This window comes from Rhinatrema bivittatum, chromosome 1, assembly GCF_901001135.1.
Source record: "Rhinatrema bivittatum chromosome 1, aRhiBiv1.1, whole genome shotgun sequence".
Classification (NCBI taxonomy): Eukaryota; Metazoa; Chordata; class Amphibia; order Gymnophiona; family Rhinatrematidae; genus Rhinatrema; species Rhinatrema bivittatum.
This window is the reverse complement of record NC_042615.1, coordinates 142,188,824-142,204,282: the sequence shown is the minus strand read 5'-3', so window position 1 is coordinate 142,204,282 and position 15,459 is coordinate 142,188,824. Positions and strand designations below refer to the sequence as shown.

The following is a 15,459-nucleotide window of genomic DNA, read 5'->3' as shown; positions in this document are numbered from 1 at the left end:
ACAGTTCACTAAGTTTCATAAGTGGTTACTCACTTCTTATTATGTTGCTTAAGATCAAGTCCCTGAAAATTCTCCTTCTCAGGTTCCCATTAGGAGGTTAACTCAATCTTATAACCTTGTAAATAAGTTGCTGTAAGTTAAACCCCCCTCTTCTCACCTCCAACTCCCAGTTATTTATTTCCCTGTTTTATTGTAACTGTCACTCTCCTTACAATCCTCTTGTTACAGTTGTTTGAGTTATCTCTTATCTTGCACACTTTGTTAAATGTAAACCGGTTTGATGTGATCCATGTCATGAAAGCAGGTATAGTAAAAATAATAATAATAATAATAATAATAATAATAATAAAAGACCTGCGCTCATGCCCATATATGTGTGTATATGGCTGTGCACAGATCTACTCTAGTATTTTATAACCTATGTGTATCATATATGAGCGGTTTATAAAATACGCGTAAATCAACACCGCCACATTCGCGTGAATGAAAAAGATATGCGCAAACACTCAAGTTAGCTGGATAAGTTTTAACTTATACAGCTAAGTAGTGGTTTTACTGCTGCTTAACTGGAAAAGTCTTAAAAGCGCTACTTATCCGGCTAAGTAAGATAACCACATAAGTCTAAAACTTATCCAGCTATCTTACTTACAGGTCTATCCAGTACCGAGCGGTAGGAAGAGCTGCGTTAGTGCCTACGGCACCCGCGGTTACCGCCCGCACAGTGCAGCTCACCTACCGCTCGATCCTGAACACTAATTTTATTTAAATGTAAACCGCGTCCGAAAAGCCTTAGACCCGCGCAACCCATTTTACTGGATAGAGCACCTATACAGTATCCTGGGTGCGCGGGCCTAAGGCTTCACGCCACGCTGGTATCTGTCATTTCAAATGTCATTTGAAATGACAGCTACCAGGAAGCGAAAAAACCAAAAGCAAAAAGTAAGTCGCTTCGCCGCTTCACTCTTCCCTCCTCCCGGAGCAGGGAGGAGGGAAGCGGCGAAGCGACTTACTTCTTGCTTTTGGTTTTTTTGCTTCGCCGCTGTCAGTGTCTTCCCTTCCTCTTGGAGCAGGGCGCAAAAAGCAGCCTTGCTCCGGGAGGAGGGGAGAAGAGACACGGACAGCAATTTTGGTTTTTCTTCAAAAAGCTAAAAGTAAGTTGCTTCACTGTCAGTGTCTCTTCTTCCCTCCTCCCGGAGCAAGGCTGCTTTTCGCGCCCTGCTCCGGGAGGAGGGGAGAAGAGATGACAGCGGCGAAGCGAAAAAACCAAAAGGGGACCCGACCCGACCTACTTTTGCAGCCGTCCGGCATCGCTGCTCCCCCGCCTCGTCCGGCATCGTTGCTCCCCTGCCTCGTCCGGGAAGATGGCTGCCAGCACGGGGGAAAGCGGCCCTTGTGCATTCAATTGGCTGCCGTGACGTCAAACGTCGTGACCTCACGTCTTGAGCAGCCAATTTACTAAGGCTTTTCTCCCATTCTGTGTATATGGGGAAAATGCTTAGCTGGATAAGTAGCAATTTTAAGACTTATCCGGCTAAGTAGTTGCAAAGCCAGAATTTATCCAGCTAATTGGGATGCAACTGCCTTGCACGTATATTTTTACTTTAAAAATAAACATTGTCAGATTTATATGCGTAAATTACATGCATATATCCCTAGTAAGCTGGCTCCTATGCGTTCAAATTGGCAGATTTCCAGACATGCACGTCATTGAAATTACCAGTTTTACCAATTTGTCTACCAGTTTGCCCAGTCCATCTGTAGGTCACCAAGACCCTCTTAGTTCTTCAGCATGAACTCCCCCCAGTTCAGCTAGACCCACCGAAGTCAATATTTCACATTAAAGATGCTATCATTTTTACCCAAGGGGTAGATAGACTCGAAGCTGCATATCCCAAGAATAAGCAGTGGATTTCTGAAACTCAATCTTAATAATGGTTAATGGACTTTTCCTCCAGGAACTTGTCCAAATCTTTTTAAACGCAGCTACACTAATACTTTCATCACATGCTCTGGCAATGAATTCCAGAGCTTAATTATGCGTTAAGTAAAAAAATATTTTCTCTTATTAGTTTTAAATGTATTACCCAGTAACTTCATTGTGTGTCCCCTGGTCTTTGTACTTTTTGAATGAATAAACAACTGATTACTCGTTCCATTCCACTCATTATTTTATAGACCTCTATCATATCTCCCTCCAGCAATCTCATCTCCAAGCTGAAGAGCCCTAACCTCTTTAACCTTTCTTCATAGGGGAATTGTTCCATCCCCTTTATCATTTATCCGGTTTTATTTATCCCTTTATTTAACCCTTTATCATTTATCCGGTTTTATTGTTCCTTATGTTCTACAGTTCTATGTAAAGCCCCCATCCGCTGTTGGGCAGTTCATCGTTTTATTTATCCCTTTATTTTTTTTTTTTATTTATCCCTTTATCATTTATCCGGTTTTATTGTTCCTTATGTTCTACAGTTCTATGTAAAGCCCCCATCCGCTGTTGGGCAGTTCATCGTTTTATTTATCCCTTTATTTTTTTTTTTTATTTATCCCTTTATCATTTATCCGGTTTTATTGTTCCTTATGTTCTACAGTTCTATGTAAAGCCCCCATCCGCTGTTGGGCAGTTCATCGTTTTATGTAAACCGGAGTGATTTGTAATTCCCACAAGAACTTCGGTATATAAAAATTAAAAATAAATAAATAAATAAATAAAATCATTTTGGTAACTCTTCTCTGAGCCTTTTCTAATTCTGCCATATCTTTTTTTGAGATGTGGTTACCAGAACTGCACACAATACTCAAGATGTGGTCACATCATGGAGTGATACAGAAGCATTATAATTTCTCTGTTTTATTCTCCATTTCTTTCCTAATAATCTCTAGCATTCCATTTGCTTTCTTAGCTGCTGCAGCACACTGAGCAGAAGATTTCAACTATGACACCTAGATCCTTTTCCTGAATGGTGACTCCTAATGTGGAACCTTGCATTGTGTAGCCATAATTTGGGTTACTCTTCCCTTGGGGGCGGATTTTAAAAGGCGCGCGAATAGCCTACTTTTGTTTGCGCTCCAGGCGCAAACAAAAGTACGCTGGATTTTAGTAGATACGCGCGGAGCCGCGCGTATCTGCTAAAAACCTGGATCGGCGCGCGCAAGGCTATGGATTTTGTATAGCCGGCGCGCGCCGAGCCGCGCAGCCTACCCCCGTTCCCTCCAAGGCCGCTCCGAAATCGGAGCGGCCTCGGAGGGAACTTTCCTTTGCCCTCCCCTCACCTTCCCCTCCCTTCCCCTCCCTAACCCACCCACCCGGCCCTGTCTAAACCCCCCCCTTACCTTTGTCGGGGGATTTACGCCTCCCGGAGGGAGGCGTAAATCCCCGCGCGCCAGCGGGCCTCCTGCGCGCCGGGCCGCGACCTGGGGGCGGGTACGGAGGGCGCGCCCATGCCCCCGGACCGCCCCGGGCCGTAGCCACGCCCCCGTACCCGCCCCCAAAACGCTGCCGACACGCCCCCGAAACGCCGCGACGACCGGGCCCGCCCCCCGACACGCCCCCCTCGGAGAACCCCGGGATTTACGCGAGTCCCGGGGCTCTGCGCGCGCCGGGAGGCCTATGTAAAATAGGCTTCCCGGCGCGCAGGGCCCTGCTCGCGTAAATCCGCCCGGTTTTGGGCGGATTTACGCGAGCAGGGCTCTGAAAATCCGCCCCTAAGTGCATCACTTTACATTTGTCCACATTAAATTTCATTTGCCATTTGCATGCCCAATCTCCCAGTTTTGCAAGGTCCTCTTGTAATTTCTCACAATCCTCTTGTGATTTAACAATTTTGTGTCATTGGTAATTTGATCACCTCACATGTTGTTCCCATTTCCAGGTTGTTTATAAATATATTAAAAAGTAGTGATCTCAGAACAGATCCCTGGGGCACTCCACTATTCACTTTTCTCCATTGGGAAAATTTACCATTTAGTCCTATTCTCTCTTTTCTATCTTTTAGCCAGTTGGCAACCCACAACAGGACAATGCCCCCATCCCATGACTTTTTAAGTTTCTAAAAAATCTCTTATGAGGGAATCTGTCAAATGTTTTCTGGAAATCTAGATACACTGTATCAACTAGCTCACCTTTCTCTACATGTTTATTTATGCCCTCAAACATTTTTAACAAACTTCCCTTGGCTAAATCCATGGCTTTGTCCCATTAAATTATGCTTTTTTATATGTTCTGTGATTTTGTTCTTTATGATAGTTTCTACCATTTTGTCTGCCACAGATGTCAGACTCACTAGTCTATAATTTCCAGGATCACTCCTTGATCTCTTTTTAAAAATTGGTGTTACATTGGCAACCCTCCAGTCACCAGATACCACAGACAATGGTATTGATAGTTTACAAATTTCCAGTAGCAGGTCCACAATTTCATTTTTTAGTTCTTTCAGTACTATGGGATGTATACCATCAGGTTCAGGTGATTTGCTACTCTTTAGTTTGTCAATTTGCCTTAGTACATCTTCCAGGTTCACTGAAATTTGTTTCATTTCCTATTAATCATCAACTTTGAACATCATTTCTGGCATGGGCATATCTTACATCTTCCTCAGACTGGGGTAAATTTTATAAATGTACGAAGCGCGTACTTTTGTTCACGCACCAGGCACAAACAAAAGTACGCACGCAAGGGGGTGCACATTTGTGCACCTTGTGTGCGCGCTGCCGTTCCCTCCGAGGCAACTTTCCTTCGGCCTCCCCTCACCTTCCCCTATCTAACTCACCCCCCCTACCTTTATCGTGAAAGTTACGCCTGCCCCGGCCTGGGAGTGATTTCAGAGGCCTCGGCTATGCCCCCGAGCCTGCACCACGCCCCAGACATGCCCTAAACATCACGCCGCCCTGACACGCCCTCCAACACGCCCCCTAGCAAAGCCCTGGGATTTGCGCGCGCCGCCGAGCCTATGCAAAATAGGCTCGGCATGCGCAGTCTGGTTTTGAAAGGGTTGCGCGCATAAAATCTACCCCTTAATATCGAAGCCAAGGTTTTATGTAGTCTCTCTGCTCTGGCATCCCTAAGATTCCTTTTTACCCCTTGATCATCTAATGGTTCAACTGACTCCTTTACAAGCATAAATGTTGGCTTCGTCTCTGAACACACTGGATCACCCTTTTTTTTTTTTTTTCCCCATTTATATTTACTCGCGAACCCTTACTTATGTGTGTATATTTGAGCTTTAAAGAATAGCATATGTATAGTTACATGCTATTTACAAGTGTATATACAATTTCTTTTCACAGGCAACCTTTTGAAAAATCACCTTTAAGACTTTTGTTTTCTCTTCAAGTCCCAATGGAAATAAGAAAAATCTCTTCACTTTCACACATAACTCTGCAGGCTTCTCCAGGCTAATGGTATCCCCAATAGACAAGGAGTCCTTCCTTCCCAGCTGGCCCTTAGTTCTTACTGGAGTGAGCTTCCAGTGCTCCCTCCAGATCAGTACAAACTACACCACCAAGTGCTAAGTTCCTCTGGAAAACTTCTTTTAACAACCTCCAAAACTAGACTCCTCTTGAACCATACTTTATACACTTCCAAAATCCATCCCCTTTGGGAGAAAATCTCCTACTTTCTCCTAATTTCCAGCAATGGGAGGACCCCCCTTGGTCCTCCCATTGCTGGAAATTTCCCAATGCTAAAACATAGTATCAAAACCTGATAGGTGGCACACAAACAAAAAAATGAAGAAATATAAAACATCATAACAGCAAACCATATGAATAAAAATAATATTTTAAAAAACTTGATTAATAGAACATCCAATAATTAGTACTTCATATAAACATTTTTAAAAAATCCTCAAACATGAATAAAATATTTTGAAACAGCAGACATCAAATAACATGTATTGATTAAAACTAATAAGGATAAAAAAATCCCCCTTGCTCGGTACCTCAGAACTTTTAAATTCCCAGTCACCCTGAGATTATGTGGATTAGTGGAGGGATCGGTGTACATAGACTTTCACCACTTTCTCTCATCTACACACACTCTCTAACACACACATATTCATTCTCTCACACACATACTATCTCTCACTCACACATGCTCACTCTCTCACTTTAACACATAAATAAACAAACACCCTCCATCTCACTCACAGGTCGATCCAGTAAAGTGTGCTCCGTCGGAGCGCACTGTCACCCTGCTCTGGACGCGTGTTTTCCCTTACCCCTTATTCAGTAAGGGGAGGAAAACACGCGGCCCACCCGCGGCACCTAATAGCGCCCTCAACATGCAAATGCATGTTGATGGCCCTATTAGGTATGCCCGAGCGATCCAGTAAGTAAAATGTGCAGCCAAGCCGCACATTTTACTCTAAGAAATTAGCGCCGCCCAAAGGTCGGCGCTAATTTCTTCCGGCGCCAGGGAAGTGCACAGAAAAGCAGTAAAAACTGCTTTTCTGTGCACCCTCCGACTTAATATCATAGCGATATTAAGTCGGAGGTCCCCAAAAGTAAAAAAAAGTAAAAAAAAAAAAAAAAATTTGAATTCGGCCCGCGGCTGTCGGGCCGAAAACCGGACGCTCAATTTTGCCGGCGTCCGGTTTCCGAGCCCGTGGCTGTCAGCGGGCTCGAGAACCGACGCCGGCAAAATTGAGCGTCGGCTGTCAAACCCGCTGACAGCCGCCGCTCCTGACAAAAAGGAGGCGCTAGGGACGCGCTAGTGTCCCTAGCGCCTCCTTTTCCTCGTTTGCACCGCGTCACCTCATTTAAATACTGGATCGCTCGCACCGGCGAAGGGCCGGTGCGTGCGCTGGGAGAGCGGGCGTTCGTCCGCTCTCCCACGGACTTTACTGGATCGACCTGACAGATAGCTCTTGTTCTCACATGCTGAGCCTCTCCCCTCACTTCTTTGACAGACAGCAGCCAGAGGCTCAGGTGGGCAATTACTATACTGCACAGTTGCAGTCTTTGCTAAACCGACCATGTGAACTCTTTGTGCTAGTTAACAGGTTAACTGAGCCTCAGGAGAATTATAGAGATGAAAATGTTGTTTGGAAATATCTCAAATTTGGTAAAAAAAAAAAAAAAAAAGGTGGAGCACATTGTATCTTCTCCTACCTTGTTAGTACCTTCTAATTCCCCAATTATGCAAAGTCAGAGTGGTATGGAGGTGCTGCAGGTCAAGTCCTTAAAGTGGACATCTTTTGAGGCAGTAACACTGATGGAAGCAGAGGTAGTAATCTCTGACCTTGAAAGATCTCACTGCTCATTGGAACCCTGCCCTTTTTGGATATTAACTGCTCTTAAAGACAGCTTTCTAGAGCTTTTGGTAAAATTGGTCACTCTCTCTAGATGAGGGATGTTTCCCAGACTTTTAAAAAAAGCTATTGTTCACCCCATTCAAAAAGGATAGTGTAGTAACTTGACTAGGGCTGATCCCTCAAATTATCCCCCCATTTCAGTGTTACCCTCCCTTAGGAAAGAGTCCTGAAAAATAGTGGTGAACCAACTTGTGACCTACCTTGATGAGAACAAAGTACTATACTCACCACATAAGAGCGGTTTTTGCTATAAATACAGCACTGAAACTATTTTAATTTCAATTTCTGATTTTATTCTTTGCAGAAATGATCAAGTTATTGCAACATTTTTAGATGTGTCTGCACATTATGGGCCGGATTTTAAAAGGGTTACGCGCATAAGCTCGGTGGCGCACGCAAGTTCGGGGACGCGGGTAAGTCCCGGGGCTTCGCTAGGGGGGAGTGTCGGGTGGGCGGTGTGACGATCGGGGCGTTCCGAGGGGCGTGTTGGGGGCATGGTGCTGGCCCGGGGGCGTTCCGGGGCGTGGCTGAGGCCTCCGGAACAGCCCCAGGGTCGGGAGATGGCGCGCCAGCAGGCGAGTTACACTTGCTGGAAGCAGGCGTAACTTTTAGAATAAAGGTGAGGGGGGTTTAGATAGGGCTGGGGGGCTGGATTAGGTAGGGGAAGGGAGGGGAAGGTGCGGGTGGGTGGAGGGAACGGGCAGCGTGCGCAGGGCTCGGCGCGCGCAAGTTGCACAAATGTGCACCCCCTTGAGTGCGCCGACCCCGGATTTATAAGATACGTGCGGCTACGCGCTGTGTCGGGGCATTCGGCCACGCCCCTGAAATGCCCCCGAGTCGGAAACACGCCCCCGGACACGCCCCAAATATGCCGCGTCACTCCCGATGCTCGTCCCGTGGCTTGTGCGCGCTGCCAAGCCTATGCAAAATAGGCTTGGCGCGCGCAGGGGGTTTTTAAAAGGGTTTTGCATGTAACCCTTTTAAAATCCGGCCCTTTGCCCTCTATCTGTCTAAATACTGCTTTGTATAGATGTGTTGCTTCTGAGTGTACAGAGTACCTACTCTTTTGCAGCTGGTTTTTGAGTTAACTGGAATGTGGGTTAAACTACTGTAGTTTCTTTATACTGCTTTGTTCTGTTTAGAACTTCATATGTAGTATATTATAATCCGTGCCCCTACGCTCTTCTAATGATTTGGAAGAAACTGCATAATTAGCTTGTTGCGGCATAATTTACAATCTGCCATACAATCAACAATCCTGAAGTTGCCCCATCTCCTAATTCAATCATCTGAAAAAAGCTACAGGGTGTCTGCCCTGTCTCAGCTCTCTCTCACTGCTTCCTGATCCAGCCACTCCCCTTACAAGCAGCCTACAGGGAACAGGAGAGAAAGGGTTGAGACAGAGGCTGGAGTAAACAGAGCAAAGGAAAAAATGAGGAACTTTGCTCTCGAATCTATCCTCTTCCCTCCTCTCCTCAAGGGGACAGGAAGGAAAAGGTGAGGATAGAGTGGACAGAGAATACAGTCAGTTTAACCCCATCAAAAATCTCTTACCTTACATTGAAGATGATTTTGATATAATTACTGGATGGAGTGATGTCCCTTTAGAAGAATTTCATGTTTGTATAAAAGTTCTTGTACCTACATATATGGTTAACCATACACTAGCTAAAAAGCCCTGGAAATATTTTGGAAGGTTGCAGCTGTTGGTGTCTCACAGCTGGCAGAGATGGCATTAATTTTAATTCATAGAAGCCTTGATGAATGGTGCTAATGCTCACAATTTTCAAACTTGTGATAATTAAACCCCTTTTAATGTCTGATACCATGTGTCCAATATGTGCATGTTTTTTTTCTGTGTAATTAACAGCATGATAAACTGCAGATGCTGAGGGCATTTTCAGCTTCCATAAGCTCATCTATTTGGAAAACAAGAATTTAACATAGGAACATGCCATACTGGGTCAGACCAAAGGTCCATCAAGCCCAGCATCCTGTTTCCAACAGTGAGCATCCAGGCCATAAGAACCTGGCAACTATCCAAAAACTAAGTCTATTCCATGTTACTGTTGCTAGTAGTAGCAGTGGCTATTTTCTAAGTCAACTTAATTAATAGCAGGTAATGGACTTCTCCTCCAAGATCTTATCCAATCCTTTTTTAAACACAGCTATACTAACTGCACTAATCACATCCTCTGGCAACAAATTCCAGAGTTTAATTGTGCGTTGAGTGAAAAAGAACTTTCTCCGATTAGTTTTAAATGTGCCACATGCTAACTTCATGGAGTGCCCCCTAGTCTATTATCTGAAAGAGTAAATAACCAATTCACATCTACCCATTCTAGACCTCTCATGATTTTAAACCTCTATCATATCCCCCCTCAGCCATCTCTTCTCCAAGATGAAAAGTCCTAACCTCTTTAGTCTTTCCTCATAGGGGAGCTGTTCCATTCCCCTTATCATTTTGGTCGCCCTTCTCTGTACCTTCCGCATCGCAACTATATCTTTTTTGAGATACGGCGACCAGAATTGCACACAATATTCAAGGTGCGGTCTCACCATGGAGCGATACAGAGGCATTATGACATTTTCCGTTTTATTCACCATTCCCTTTCTAATAATTCCTAACATTGTTTGCTTTTTTGACTGCCGCAGCACACTGAACCGACGATTTCAATGTGTTGTCCACTATGACGCCTAGATCTCTTTCTTGGGTTATAGCACCTAATATGGAACCTAACATTATGTAACTACAGCATGGGTTATTTTTCCCCATATGCATCACCTTGCACTTATCCACATTAAATTTCATGTGCCATTTGGCTGTCCAATCTTCCGGTCTCGCAAGGTCCTCCTGCAATTTATCACAATCTGCTTGTGATTTAACTACTCTGAATAATTTTGTATCAGCAGCAAATTTGATTGCCTCACTTGTCATATTCCTTTCCAGATCATTTATAAATATATTGAAAAGCACCGGTCCAAGTAGAGATACCTGAGGCACTCTTCCTATCTCAACTGCCTCTTGCTCTCGACCCCCCCCCCCCTCCTGTCCATTTCCCTCAGCCCTATTATGATCTTACTATATTGTTTTTATATTTCTTGATTTTATTTTATGCAAATGTATACGAATGATTGGGAGGGCACCCCCTTAGTCCTTGAGTGTCCACTCCTGGTCTGTGGAAAAGTTATCAACCCTACTGAAACTGCATAACCTCTTTAGAGCTAACTGGCATTTGTCTGATGGTTTAGCATCTCTGGAGTAAGAAAATTCTAGAGAAAAAGAAAATCTAATGAGATCAATAAATATACTGTATATTACACTAAAATCTTGTACTAAAATTCTCAAATTCATAAAAACAACTAAATTATTTTTCCTTAAGGTATTTATTTAATGGCATATTAATAATATCCTTATCCAGCAGCTGTAAATTGGCAGATGCTGATTTAGCATAAAGATGAATCACATTGATCCTCGTCTCTCCTACTTGCAATTAAAATTCAGACATCTTCGGTAAACGAACAGTTTGTGCTTGAATGATAGGACAAGAAACTGGCATGATATTATGAAACCCAATACAACCAAAAATGCTGATGGAAATGAGCTTCAAAGCTTTTTCTGTATCAAATTAAAATATGGGAGGATGGGCTAGGTCAGTGTTTCCAAACCCAAGGCACACTTACATTAACAAAAATATGTGGCAAACCAACCTCCACACAACAGGCAGCATGGAGATGGAGAGGACTCATTTGGCCAAAAGAAGCAGGTACAGCCCCACCAGTCTCTCTTCCAATTTTTACATCAAAGGGAAAAAGAGGGTAGAGTTAAACATGAACTCACCACAATGGACTAGCTCCCTCTATATACATATGCAGGAGAAGGGAGAAGTCAGTGGCAGCCGGCTTGCAAAGTCATTCATCAATGTGCGTTATGGCTTTATCGCCTACGATAGTTATCACAACGCATGGAGCGAATGCAAATTTGGCAAATTTATTCAAAGGGGCAGGACTGGGGAGGGCTTTGGGCAGGCTTAATGAAAATTAGGGGCATTATTGCACCGTGTGATAACGTAATGCACACTATTGCATGCTGGAAATAACTACACCTTTTTGCAGGTGATAAGCTGTGCGATGTGCCTGAAACGGCCGTAACGCAATTTGCGATAAATTTAGCAAATTCCGTTTCAGGCAATTTTGGGCATGGGAGAGAGGAGTGGAGGAGAGAGGGAGAGAGCGAGCCTCTTGAGTGGCTCACACAGTAGTCAACTATTTATATCACTATAGGAGGGCCAGCTAGTAACTCGAGGTGAGGTTTTGGTGGTGGTGTAGGGTTTTGGGGACAGTTTTACATGCAGAGTGAGATGTACGAACAGCACAGTACACCTCAGTGAAGATTTAACACCATTTGGAGTGAGGAAAGTACCTGGTAGAGAGTCCATCAAGCTAGGGCGAGAGAACATTGTAAAAATCTCATTTGCTTGACTTTCCTCACTCCAAACTAAAACAAGGGGACATTCCATGAAACTAACAATCAGTAGATTCTAAACAAATCATAGAAAGTACTTTTTCACTCGGCTCACTACCAAGCTGTGGAATTTGTTGCCTAAGGACGTCATCAGGGCAGCTAGCATAGCAGGGCTTAAAAAAAGTTTGGTTAAGTTCCTGGAGGAAAAGTCCATAAAACATTATTAGCCAGGTAGACTAAAGAAAGCTATTGCTATCTTTGGGAGTAAATAACGGAAATTAGATCTATTTTATGGGCTCTGCCAAGTACTTGCAACCTGGATTGGCCACTGTAGTCTGTGGGTTGCTCCAGGAATAAGCATGCTAATGTCTGGAAAGGTGACTCTAGGCAGCTAACCATAAAAGGTCTTCCACTTATGCCAACCACCTTCCCTTCAGGTTGAGCCCTCTGGTACTAGTGGCCAGTGAGGCATGAGAAATGGGGGTAGCCTCCAATACAAACAAAGCATGTGAAGCCTGGAACATAGTGGGAAGCTGGAGCACCAAGAAACCAGGAACACAAAGAGATCAAGCAGGAATGCTGAAGGCAGAAACCAAAGACTAAGAAGCCTTCTGGATTCAGGTAACAAACAGAGCCAGAGTATGAGGACCAGGAAGTAGACCAAGCTCTGGAAAATGACTGACGAAAAGCCTGAGTATAAATACATGTCTAAGAAGAAAACAAGATGGCTGCTAGGAGAACTAGGGGCACAGAGCTGGGAGGGTTGGATAGACAGTTCAAGCAGCTTACAGCACCACCTGTAGGCTGGAAATGAAATCATCAATGGATCCTCACAGCTGGCAGTAGCTGATCCAGCTGCCCAGGCTTGTCTCTGGAAGATGGATCATTGTGTTTTGGGGGAGTTCTGGTGGGATGTGAATGATGGGGGCATTCTGGGGGATGAATCATGTGTATGGGAGGGGGCTGTGGGGAAATGGATCATGTGTATGGGGGGAGCTCTGCGACTGGCTTATGTTTAGGGGGAGAACGTGTGCTGGGGGGAATCTTGAAGCCTCTGCCTAGGACAGCAAAATAATTGGGATGGCATATGGGGAAGATTTGACACTTTTTGCTGCTCAGGAAGGGTTGGCACCATGGCCTCACAGGGGCTAAAGAGAGTAACCATCTATACAATATATCCTTCCTTGATGTGGTCCATGGGGTAGCAGTCTCTGCCCTTTGATATAGTATACTAGGGCAGAAGATTGTACGTTCACATCTCCTAATATGGTCCATGGGGCCCAAAGTCCTTGAACTGGCCACCCTTCCCCATTCCGCCCACTGATAATTCTCTTTCCACTTAACTGGAGTGACAAAAGGAGAAATTGTTTAGGCAATGCCTCATGTTACGTCCTTCTTTTCTACAGCTGAGGGCTTGACTGGCACTTTGAACTACTCAGGACACCATGTTGCAGTGCAGTTCAAATCATAATTTGGGCCATAGGCAGCAGAAGAGAAAGATGCAGCCTTTCTTCCTCTTTTCTCCCTATTTCTGGTCCTTCCTCCTCTCCCTTTCCACTCCATTCCCAGTCTTCTTTCTCCTCTTCTATCCATCTCTGGTTCTCTGATCCTCTCTTTCTCCATCTGAGGTCACCTCCCTGTTCTGATAATTCAGATCCCCTTTTCCCACTCAAAAGTACCAGAATAAATTATACAGACATACAAGCAAGGTCGGACAACAATTTTGTTTTTATAATGTAGAAGAGAAGGGGCACGGGGAGGGGGTAAGAGTAAGGTATGGGCAAGACACGGTGAGGAGTGAGAGGAGCAGGCAGCAGGTATTTGTCTTTTAAAAAGTTGGCAACCTTAATTCTTTCAACTAATAGCGGTCTTCTTCCAAGATCTTTTTAGTAAACATTGAACTAATTATTTGTTTAATATTTCTGCTTTTTCATCTCTCTCCACATCTTTCAGTCTTACACTTCCACCTCTGATCTTCCTTCCTCTGATATATTTGGAAAAATGTTTTGTTTCCTTGCTTTACCTCTTTAGCAATCCTTTCTTCCACTTGAGCTTTTAACGTCCTGATTTCTTTCCTCATCTCTTTTAGCTTCTCTAGATATTCTTCTTTTTGAGATCTTTTGTACTTTTCAGTGCTGACTATTTTGCCTCTAATTTTCAGTCATCTCTTTGGAGAACCAGATTGGCTTCCTTTTCTCCTTACCTTAATTTACCTTTTTAACATAAAGGTTACTTTTCGTTATCGTAGCTCCTTTTAATTTGACTGGGTAATAAAACGATAAGCCTTCCCTCCCCAAAAAGGTTTTTCTGCATTTGTAAAAAGAGCTGCAACAGTTCTTATACTTGATTTATAAATGCATGCTTACTCATTTTAAAGGTATGAAGTTTTGAAATATACTTTTTTAGGATAGTGAACTGAATGTGGCATGATCTATTACATACATATACATACACAAATATATGTATTTTTATGTGCCTTTTAAAGAAAGAGAACTATATGGTCTTGAAAGCTCAGGAACAACACTAAATAATCTTCAACTTGGTACAATAAAATATATCACATTCTAAATGATATTATGAAAGGCATTTTGAACATTATTTTTATTGTACACTATCTGGATTTTGCTGCCTTGACAATCTTTCCCACATTATAGGATATATGAAGCAATACTTTTATATTCTGATGCTGCAATGATTAATTCATTTTTTTTCACAGGATCATATAACAATAGGCATTTTTTATCAGATGGCTTAAAATCAGGGCTGGATTTAAGCAGTTGGTGCCCATTGACTGGAAGGTGAGGGCAGGCCCTTTTGTTAGGGTGGACCCTTAGGCCCAGGTGGAGTTGGCGCAACCTGCAGGGAGGAGCCCTGCAGGTCCTCTCCATCGGCAGGCAGAGCTGGTGGAAGCAGAGGCTCAACTGGAGCCCTCAATCCCCTTAGGTTGAGCCCTCAGGTGCCAGAGCCGACTGGACTTAGGAGCGGGTATCTGCGGGGGTGAAGATCCATCAAATGGAAGATATTGCAGGCTAGCACAAGAAGAGAACAATCAGGGCAAGCAGCGGTCAGGGCAGGCAGCAGGCAATCAGGATCCTGTTCAGGCCGTGGTTAGTGGCAAGTGAAGTTCAGTCAGAAACGGTAAGCAGGCGGTGGTCAGAGGCAGGCAGAGGTCAATCAGCGTCAAGGTCCATTCTGAAGTAAAAGCCAGAAGTCCATCCAAGGAGACACAGAATGAAGAGGAGGGAAGGTGGATCTCCATAAGCAAGGAGAAGATGTTGAAGACAGACGAGGAGGAAGACTGACCACGAGGAGGATGAGAACTCAAACACAGACCAGACTGACAATCAGAAACCATGAACAAGACATGGAACTCAGGAGCACAATCAGGAACAAAGAGCAGCAGGAACCAGGATCAGGAACACACAGAGACAACTCACTGCTCTAGTGGAGGCGACCTATTGCTGAGGCATTGACGGGGTCTCGGCCTCAGCTCTTTATAGGGCTGGAATGACAATGTCATCAGAGGGCGCGCCTCCAGGGGCTTCCCGCCACTGGCCCTTTAAAGTTGGTGTGGTCAATGCATGCGCACCCAAGGGGAGGCAGGCCCCAAGGTCTTGGCCGCGTCCTGCCGCACAGGAAGAGAGCGGCGCAGGTTCCTGCCACATTCAGAGGAGGGCCCAATGC

General features: G+C 44.3%; 1 protein-coding gene across 2 annotated transcripts in view; it reads right to left on the bottom strand.

The window, feature by feature from the left end:
• Window positions 1–15,459, bottom strand: part of SCFD2 (sec1 family domain containing 2) — a 641,446-nt gene that overhangs the window by 48,842 nt on the left and 577,145 nt on the right. The gene's annotated exons all lie outside the window — the stretch shown is intronic.